Raw genomic sequence first — 9726 nt, 5'->3', positions numbered from 1 at the left:
TTTTAGTGTAGTTCAGACATCCCAATTTTGGGACTTAGCCGATTTTTCGTAAAATGCCATATGACCCATATGGGTCCTTTCCTTCATATAAGTTTGCCTTGCTTGGTGTGGTAACATTTGAGTGTAGTTCTGACATCATCATTTTCGGACTTAGCCGATTTTTCGTAAAATACCATATGACCCATATGGGTCCTTTCCTTCATATAAGTTTGCCTTGCTTGGTGTGGTAACATTTGAGTGTAGTTCTGACATCATCATTTTCGGACTTAGCCGATTTTTCGTAAAATACCATATGACCCATATGGGTCCTTTCCTTCATATAAGTTTGCCTTGCTTGGTGTGGTAACATTTGAGTGTAGTTCAGACATCCCCATTTTGGGACTTAGCCGATTTTTCGTAAAATACCATATGACCCATCAGGGTCCTTGCCTTCATATAAGTTTGCCTTGCTTGGTGTGGTAACATTTGAGTGTAGTTCTGACATCCCCATTTTGGGACTTAGCCGATTTTTCGTAAAATACCATATGACCCATCAGGGTCCTTTGCTTCATATAAGTTTGCCTTGCTTGGTGTGGTAACATTTGAGTGTAGTTCTGACATCCCCATTTTGGGACTTAGCCGATTTTTCGTAAAATACCATATGACCCATCAGGGTCCTTTGCTTCATATAAGTTTGCCTTGCTTGGTGTGGTAACATTTGAGTGTAGTTCTGACATCCCCATTTTGGGACTTAGCCGATTTTTCGATCCATACCATATGACCCATCAGGGTCCTTTGCTTCATATAAGTTTGCCTTGCTTGGTGTGGTAACATTTGAGTGTAGTTCTGACATCCCCATTTTGGGACTTAGCCGATTTTTCGTAAAATACCATATGACCCATCAGGGTCCTTTGCTTCATATAAGTTTGCCTTGCTTGGTGTGGTAACATTTGAGTGTAGTTCTGACATCCCCATTTTGGGACTTAGCCGATTTTTCAATCAATACCATATGACCCATCAGGGTCCTTTGCTTCATATAAGTTTGCCTTGCTTGGTGTGGTAACATTTGAGTGTAGTTCTGACATCCCCATTTTGGGACTTAGCCGATTTTTCGATCAATACCATATGACTTATCAGGGTCCTTTGCTTCATATAAGTTTGCCTTGCTTGATGTGGTAACACATGAGTGTAGTTCTGACATCCCCATTTTGGGACTTAGCCGATTTTTCGATCCATCCCATATGACCCATCAGGGTCCTTTTTCTTCATATAAGTTTCCCAAGACTTAGTGCTTTTTTCCTTTGGACACCAATATCACCCTTGCGGGTATCTTTGATCTTCTCACTTTGTATTGGCCGAATGTAGGTCTTGCCATGCCAAACATATAATTTTTCTACACCAAGTCTCTATCTCGTACCGCCAGCTCGGTACATTCGATTAACCTGCCCTTAAGGCACCCGGGACTTAGCCATTTTTTCACATTTTTCATGATTTTGAGGCAACTTTTCTCGACTTTGTCACCTTATATCACCAAGATCCTTTCCCTTTAGCGCTTCACTCTGTTCGTATGATATTTAGCGCTGACTATCACCTTTCTGTCGCTGAGCTCAACTTCTTATTCGGTGCCATAGAGCCAGAGATATTTGGTGTATGCTGTTATAAGGGAAGTTTGTCACTTTTTCAAAGGCCCACTTTGGGACGCCCATATCTCACCTTCAGGTATCTTCGATCTTCTTGTCGTCTATGGACGAAACTTAGGCCTTGTCTTGGCCAACTTATAAATGTTCTACGGCCAAGCCGTATCTCTTACCGCCAGCCCGGTATTCATGGACTTAGTCGGATTTTCGCCTCTCGTGGTAACAATTTCTGACTTTGACTCACAATAACACCCGAACGGTCACATGCTAGCGCTTTGCTTGGTAGGAATTATAGTTAGCGCTACCTTTTCTCTTTCCATCGATACCTTGTTCGTTCCATTCCATGCCATACAGCCGAAGTTATGATGTTTCCCGTTTTCCATATCATGTGGAGCTTATGCTCTGGGAAAACCATCTAACACCTGTACCACCCTTTTGGGTACCACCGATCTCGTCACTATGTTCGGGCCAAATATAGGTTATAACATGCCCAACATATAATTGTTCTACACCAAGTCTCTATCTCTTACCGCCTGCTCGGTATTTTACTCGTAAGTCCAAATTTCACAACTTGTACTTTTTGGCCCAATGTACTCGAGTTTCAATTTTGGTAACATTTTTCGACTTTGACACTTAATAACTTCCAAATCATGCTAGTTAGCGCTTTGCTTTCTTCTAGTCGTATCTAGCGCTGGGTGTTACCTTTCCAAAACATATCCTAGCTTAACAATCCATGCCATACAGCCGGAGCTACATGGTGCACAAGTCAAATCCATTTTAGCCATGTTTCATTTTTGCTAATTTTTGACCACTCGTATCACCCTTCCAGAGTGGTCCGATCTTCTCGCTGTCTATGGACGACTTTTAGGTCTCGTAGAGGCAAACTTATAAGTATTCTACGTCAACCCGCTATCTCTTACCGCCTGCTCGGTATTCTTGGTCTTGTGTGATTTTTGGAAATTTTGGTATTATTTTTCCACTTTGTCGCTTAATAACTCAGTTTTGCTCAACACTTAGCGCTTCGGTTGTTTGGGATTATAGTTAGCGCTCGGTTCGACCTTTCCAACACTGATCTAAGCTTGTCGATCCGTTCCATACAGCCTGAGTTATTCGCGATACCGTGTTTCAATCCATTTCTCAAGTCTCGTTTTGGTCCAACTTTGAACCAGCCATATCACCCTGATGGGTACCTCCGATCTTCTCGCTCTATATTGGCCAAAGTTAGGTCTTGTGGTAACGTACTTATGATTGTTCTACGCCGTGTTCGTAGCTCTTATCGTTCGCCCGCTATTTTCGATCATAAGGTGAATTTTCGCCTCTAAACCACCATTTTTCACCTTTGCCCTCTAATATGACCGACTTGCTCAACACCTAGCGCTTCGCTTGGTAGGACACATAGCTAGCGCTCGTCAAGACCTTTCCAACGCATATCCAAGCTTTCCGATCCGAGCCATACAGCCTGAGCTATAGGCGATACCGTTTTTCCCATTTTCTTGGTCACACGCACTTTAGGGTACCCCTTTTTGCCTTTGACCCTTAATACCTCCTCCGGGTCACTAGTAGGCGCTCAGCTTGGTAGGAAACATAGCTAGAGCAGGCCTTCACCTTTCCAAAACTGCCGAAAGTGTACCGATCCGACATCTAGAACCAAAGTTATGGTCATTCCCATCATGCTCTACTTTCATGGTCAACCTCCACCAAGCACACCTAGGTTGGACCAACTTTCACCAACTCATCTCGAACCCCAAATTTGCTTCGACCTACTAGGTTTCCCTAGTAAAGTGGTCAAAACATCCATTACAACACGACTGGTCTTTCTGGTGGTCGACCTAGGCGACTTTGTTCGACGACCACCACCCCATGGAACTAAAAGACGTCCCTTGATACGGACCACCGATACATTTTCCGGCCTGTCTAAACTACACTCATCGAAATTTTTTTGGGTCCCCACCGTCATACAAGTTTGCCTAGGTCAAGTTTTTCTTCCGGATCGGCCGCGGACCTCACTTTTCATTATCTAGGGAGGCCATAGGGCCCCAAAAGGGGTTTTTTAAAATTTTCGACACTTTCGACTTTGGTCGGATTTTTTCCGATTTTGGTCCGACCTAGGGACTTGGTGGTCCAAGGAGCCTCGGGACCAAACTTTTTTCTCAGGGGTCCCTACCTCCATACAACTTTGCCTAGGTCAATTTTTTGTTCCAAATCGACCGCGGATTTCACTTTTCAATATCTGGGGCTCGTGTAGAGTCCGAATATGAGGTTTTCTCATTTTTCGACATTTTCGACTTTTTTCGACTTTTTTCGGGTTTTTCGACCTAGGGGTCCGCCGAACAAATTTTGGGTCAAAAATTTTTATTGAACTAGTCGAAAGTACGCAAAAAGATAAGACTTTTTGCCGAAGACACCATGCCCCGGAACCGACTCCTTCCCCTTCAAAATTGGGGACAAACGTGATTTTTGAAACTTTTCCTTAGGGAGCCAAAGACTTAGAAAATTTTCAAATCCTCGATTTTTCGATTGCGAGCTAGCGCTTTGCGGTCTTCGGCAATGTTTTAGATCTCGACGAGATAAGACTTTTTGGTTAAGGGACACTTTGCCCTCCGACCCCTTCTTCCCCCCGCAAATCGCCCCCCAAAGTGCAATTTTTGCATTTTCACCTCTTTGCACGCACTGTTCGGCCCAAATGGCCACTTTCTATGGGTCTGAGCGCTTTGCGGTCTTCGGCAAACTTTTAGAGCGTACCAAGCCCTAATTATAATTGTTCTACACCACCTTCGTGCCTCTTCATCCCTGGCCGCTATTCGCGTACCAAGGTAATTTTTGTTCATTTTGTCAACATTTTTCATCTTTGACTGCTTATATCGGCCTTGCCATGAACCGATAGCGCTTCGCTGTGTTCTAACGTAAGTTAGTACTGCTCAATACCTTTCCAAATCATGTCTTAGATTGTCATTTGCTTGCATACAGCCGGAGCTATGAGCGATACCGTAAAAAGTACCGAAACTTGGAAAAATCCTTTGATCGCCCATATCCCCCCTTTGGGGGCCAGATATCGAAAAAAGTTCTGATTCAAAAAGTTGCGCATTAACGTGTTCTAGTTATGCCTAGAACATTTTACTTCGCTAGCTGGCCTGCAACTTAGCCGTAATTGGGATTTTAGGGTGTTCTTGGAGGGCCCATTTCCTGCGACTTGGTATCTTTTGGGCCCAATGTTTCTCTAATATCTCCACGAGTTTTCCAGATAGCCTTTTCAAACTTTCAGGGTGCCTAGAACACCTCAAGACCTTTCCAACGCTATGCCGTTTGCCTCGCTCGGACATCTACAGCCAAAGTTATTCGAGGTACACGGTACCTTACCCTGTTTTCTCAGTACTTGGTCGAAAATTTCGATCAGCCATATGACCGACTTGGACAACCCTGAGCGGGTTGGCCCCATATAACTAAACTTTCGTCTCGTGGAGGCAAACTTATAAATATTCCACGTCAACTCGCTATCTCGTACCGCCTTGACGGTATACTTGGTCCAAGGGCCATTTCCAGCGACTTGGTCGCAATTTCGCTCTAAGTTTCGCTAATACCTTCGTCCGTGGACATGGTGATTTTTTGTTCGTATTTTTCCTTGATAGTCCCACTCAAGACTATTCCATACCAGAGCCAAGCGTCCCGCTAAGTGCGATACAGCCTGAGCAGTAATTCATGAAAGGTACCTCTACCAGTTTTTGACATACTTGGGTACAAACTTTGGATCGCCCATATCTCCACTTTGGAGGCCAGCCAGCACCTTGGCCTCATATACTTTTTTGTTGGTCATACCATGCACCAAATATAATTGTTCTACGCCAACTTGCTATCTCTTCTCCAACTTGCCGTTATTCTTGGTCCAAGTCCCATTTCATTCGTTTTTGGACCCATTTTGCTATATGTTTCACTAATAGCTTCGGCCATGGACAAGCTGATTTTCTATTTGTATTTTTCCTTGATAGTCCCACTCAAGACCATTCCAAAACACACCGCAGCTTGTCGCTCGGTGGCAAACTGACCGAGTTATAATTCATGAAAGGTACCTCAACTTGGTACACCACGTGGTCGGCCCAAACCATAAACCGACCAAACGACCGACTTGGAGCACCCTGACCGGGTTGGCCCCATATAATGAAAGTTGCGTCTCTACACGCCCAACTTATGAATATTCTACGCCAAGTCGCTATCTCTTACCGGTAAGCCGGTATTCACCTTCCAAGGGGGATTTTGGTCAAGTGCCATTTCCTGCGACTTGGTCCCCGAATTGGACCATCATCACCTAATATCTCCGTGGTCTTTCAACTCAGCCTCATAAAACTTTCAGGGTAGATAGGTCTCCCCAAGACCTTTCCAACGATATGCGCTTTGCCTCGCTAGGCCATCTACAGCCGAAGTTATTCATGGTACTTGGTACCTTACCCTGTTTTTTCCATACTTGTTCGTACTTGGGTACAAACTTTGAATCGCCCATATCTCCACTTTGGAGGCCAGCCAGCGCCTTGGCCCCATATACTTTTTTGTTGGTCATACCATGTCCAAAATATAAATGTTCCACGCCAACTTGCTATCTCTTCTCCAACTTGCCGTTATTCTTGGTCCAAGTCCCATTTCATTCGTTTTCGGACCCATTTTGCTATATGTTTCACTAATAGCTTCGGCCATGGACAAGCTGATATTCTGTTTGTATTTTTGCTTGATAGTCCCACTCAAGACCATTCCAAAACACACCGCAGCTTGTCGCTCGGTGGCAAACTGACCGAGTTATAATTCATGAAAGGTACCTCAACTTGGTACACCACGTGGTCGGCCCAAACCATAAACCGACCAAACGACCGACTTGGAGCACCCTGACCGGGTTGGCCCCATATAATAAAAGTTGCGTCTCTACACGCCCAACTTATGAATATTCAACGCCAAGTCGCTATCTCTTACCGGTAAGCCGGTATTCACCTTCCAAGGGTGATTTTGGTCAAGTGCCATTTCCTGCGACTTGGTCCCCGAATTGGACCATCATCACCTAATATCTCCGTGGTATTTCAACTCAGCCTCATGAAACTTTCAGGGTAGATAGGTCTCCCCAAGACCTTTCCAACGGTGAGCCGTTTGCCTCGCTCGGCCATCTACAGCCGAAGTTATTAATGGTACTTGGTACCTTACCCTGTTTTTTCCATACTTGTTCGTACTTGGGTACAAACTTTGGATCGCCCATATCTCCACTTTGGAGGCCAGCCAGCACCTTGGCCCCATATACTTTTTTGTTGGTGATACCATGCACCAAATATAATTGTTCTACGCAAGCTTGCTATCTCTTCTCCAACTTGCGGTTATTTTTGACTCAAGTCCCATTTCCAGAGTTTTTGGTACCAATTTGCTCTATGTTTCGCTAATAGCTTCGCCCAAGGACTTTGTGATTTTTTGTTCGCATTTTTCCTAAATAGTCCCACTCAAGACTATTCCAAATCACACCTTAGCTTGTCGCTCAGTGCCATACAGCCAGAGTTTTAATTCATGAAAGGTACATCTCCTTGGTACACCACGTGGTCGGTCCAAATCATCAACCAACCATATGACCGACTTCGAGTCGAGCTAGCGGCTAGGCTCAATATAATGAAATGCGTGTCTTGATGCGGGCTACTGACGGTCTGAACAATGTAGCTCGCTAGCTCGTCTCTAAACTTGTGTTTTGGTCGAATATTGGGTGTTCATGTACCACTTCGGGTAACATGGACTTTGGTGCAACTTTACCACTTGTGCACTTAATAACTTCCCGGTCATTCAAGTCTTTGCCTTCATACTTTCAGGGTAGTTAGGTCTCGTCGAGACCTTTCCATACATATGCCAAACTCATCGATCGGACATCTATAGCCCGAGTTATTCGCGGTACACCGTACCTTACCCTGTTTTTTCCTCAATTGGGTACAAAGCTTGGAACACCCATATCGCCCCTTTAGAGACTAGCTGGCACGTTGGCCTCATATAATGATAAGTGCACCTCAACTAGGGCTACTGACGGTCAGAACATTTCAACTTGCTAGCTCGGGCCCACACTTGTGTTTTTCTCGAATATATGGTTCAAGTGTGCCACTTTGGGCACTTTTGGACATTTTGTCCCCACACAACTTTCTTGCCTTGGTAGATAGGGTCTTGTGATCTTGGGCAAAAAGATGCACCAAGATAAAGTCTAACTTTCGTTCTTGTACCGCAAAGCGCTATCTCAAACACCCGAGGAGATAGAAAGTGATTATGTTCGGTATATCGGTCTTCCATGGCCTACTATGGTAAACCCCTGCAGGTATGCAACCGAAGGTGCTTGGTACATGTATTTGGTGCAATATCGGTGCAAAGTAGGTGTTTCCTTGATCGGGCTATAACTTTCTTGGTTGATGTTGGATTGCTTTGCGGTCTTCGGGGGATAGTTAGGGAACATGTTGGCCAACATTTCCTTATTCCTCAGCCTGGCCGTACCTCTTACCGTCTAGGCGGTATACATGCTCTAAGTTGGAACTTGTGTTCCTTTGGGTAACTTCTCTGACTTTGACGCTTAATATCTTCCGTTCATATGCAGTCTAAGCTCTGCAACTCTCAGGAAAGCTAGTACTACTCATTTCCTTTCCATATCAGTCTTTGGCTTGTCGATCCAATGTCTACAGCCTTAGTTATTCACGTTCCCTGTGAAGGTAGGTTTTTGCCCATTTTCCAGTTCATGTGGTAACATTCCCGGACTTTGCCGGCTTTCTCTTCATGTGGTAACTTGCTTGCTTGTGTGGTAACTTGGAAGTGTATGTCTGACAGACCCAATCTCGGACTTAGCCGATTTTTCTCTTCATATCATATGGATCAATCACTAGGCCATCTTGCTTGCTTGTGTGGTAACTCGAAAGTGTATTTCTGACAGACCCAATCTCGGACTTAGCCGATTTTTCTCTTCATATTATATGGATCCATCATTAGGCCATCTTGCTTGCTTGTGTGGTAACTTGAAAGTGTATTTCCGACAGACCCAATCTCGGACTTAGCCGATTTTTCTCTTCATATTATATGGATCCATCACTAGGCCATCTTGCTTGCTTGTGTGGTAACTTGGAAGTGTATTTCTGACAGACCCAATCTGGGACTTAGCCGATTTTTCTCTTCATATTATATGGATCCTGGACTTAGCCGATTTTTCTCTTCATATCATATGGATCCATCACTAGGCCATCTTGCTTGCTTGTGTGGTAACTTGGAAGTGTATTTCTGACAGACCCAATCTGGGACTTAGCCGATTTTTCTCTTCATATTATATGGATCCTGGACTTAGCCGATTTTTCTCTTCATATCATATGGATCCATCACTAGGCCATCTTGCTTGCTTGTGTGGTAACTTGGAAGTGTATTTCTGACAGACCCAATCTGGGACTTAGCCGATTTTTCTCTTCATATTATATGGATCCTGGACTTAGCCGATTTTTCTCTTCATATCATATGGATCCATCACTAGGCCATCTTGCTTGCTTGTGTGGTAACTTGGAAGTGTATTTCTGACAGACCCAATCTGGGACTTAGCCGATTTTTCTCTTCATATTATATGGATCCTGGACTTAGCCGATTTTTCTCTTCATATCATATGGATCCATCATTAGGCCATCTTGCTTGCTTGTGTGGTAACTTGATAGTGTATTTCCGACAGACCCAATCTCGGACTTAGCCGATTTTTCTCTTCATATTATATGGTTCCATCACTAGGCCATCTTGCTTGCTTGTGTGGTATCTTGAAAGTGTATGTCTGACAGACCCAATCTCGGACTTAGCCGATTTTTCTCTTCATATAATATGGATCCTGGACTTAGCCTGTTATTAGGTTATTATATATGGATCCTGGACTTAGCCGATTATTAGGTTATTATATATGGATCCTGGACTTAGCCGATTTTTCTCTTCATATAATATGGATCCGGGACTTAGCCGATTATTAGGTTATTATATATGGATCCTGGACTTAGCCGATTTTTCGTTTCATATAATATGGATCCTGGACTTAGCCGATATTTCTCTTCATATAATATGGATCCGGGACTTAGCCGATTTTTCTGTTCATATAATATGGATC

Source organism: Anopheles ziemanni (assembly GCF_943734765.1).
Source record: "Anopheles ziemanni chromosome X unlocalized genomic scaffold, idAnoZiCoDA_A2_x.2 X_unloc_62, whole genome shotgun sequence".
Classification (NCBI taxonomy): domain Eukaryota; kingdom Metazoa; phylum Arthropoda; class Insecta; order Diptera; family Culicidae; genus Anopheles; species Anopheles ziemanni.
The sequence above is the reverse complement of the archived record's forward strand: the minus strand, read 5'-3'. Positions refer to the sequence as shown.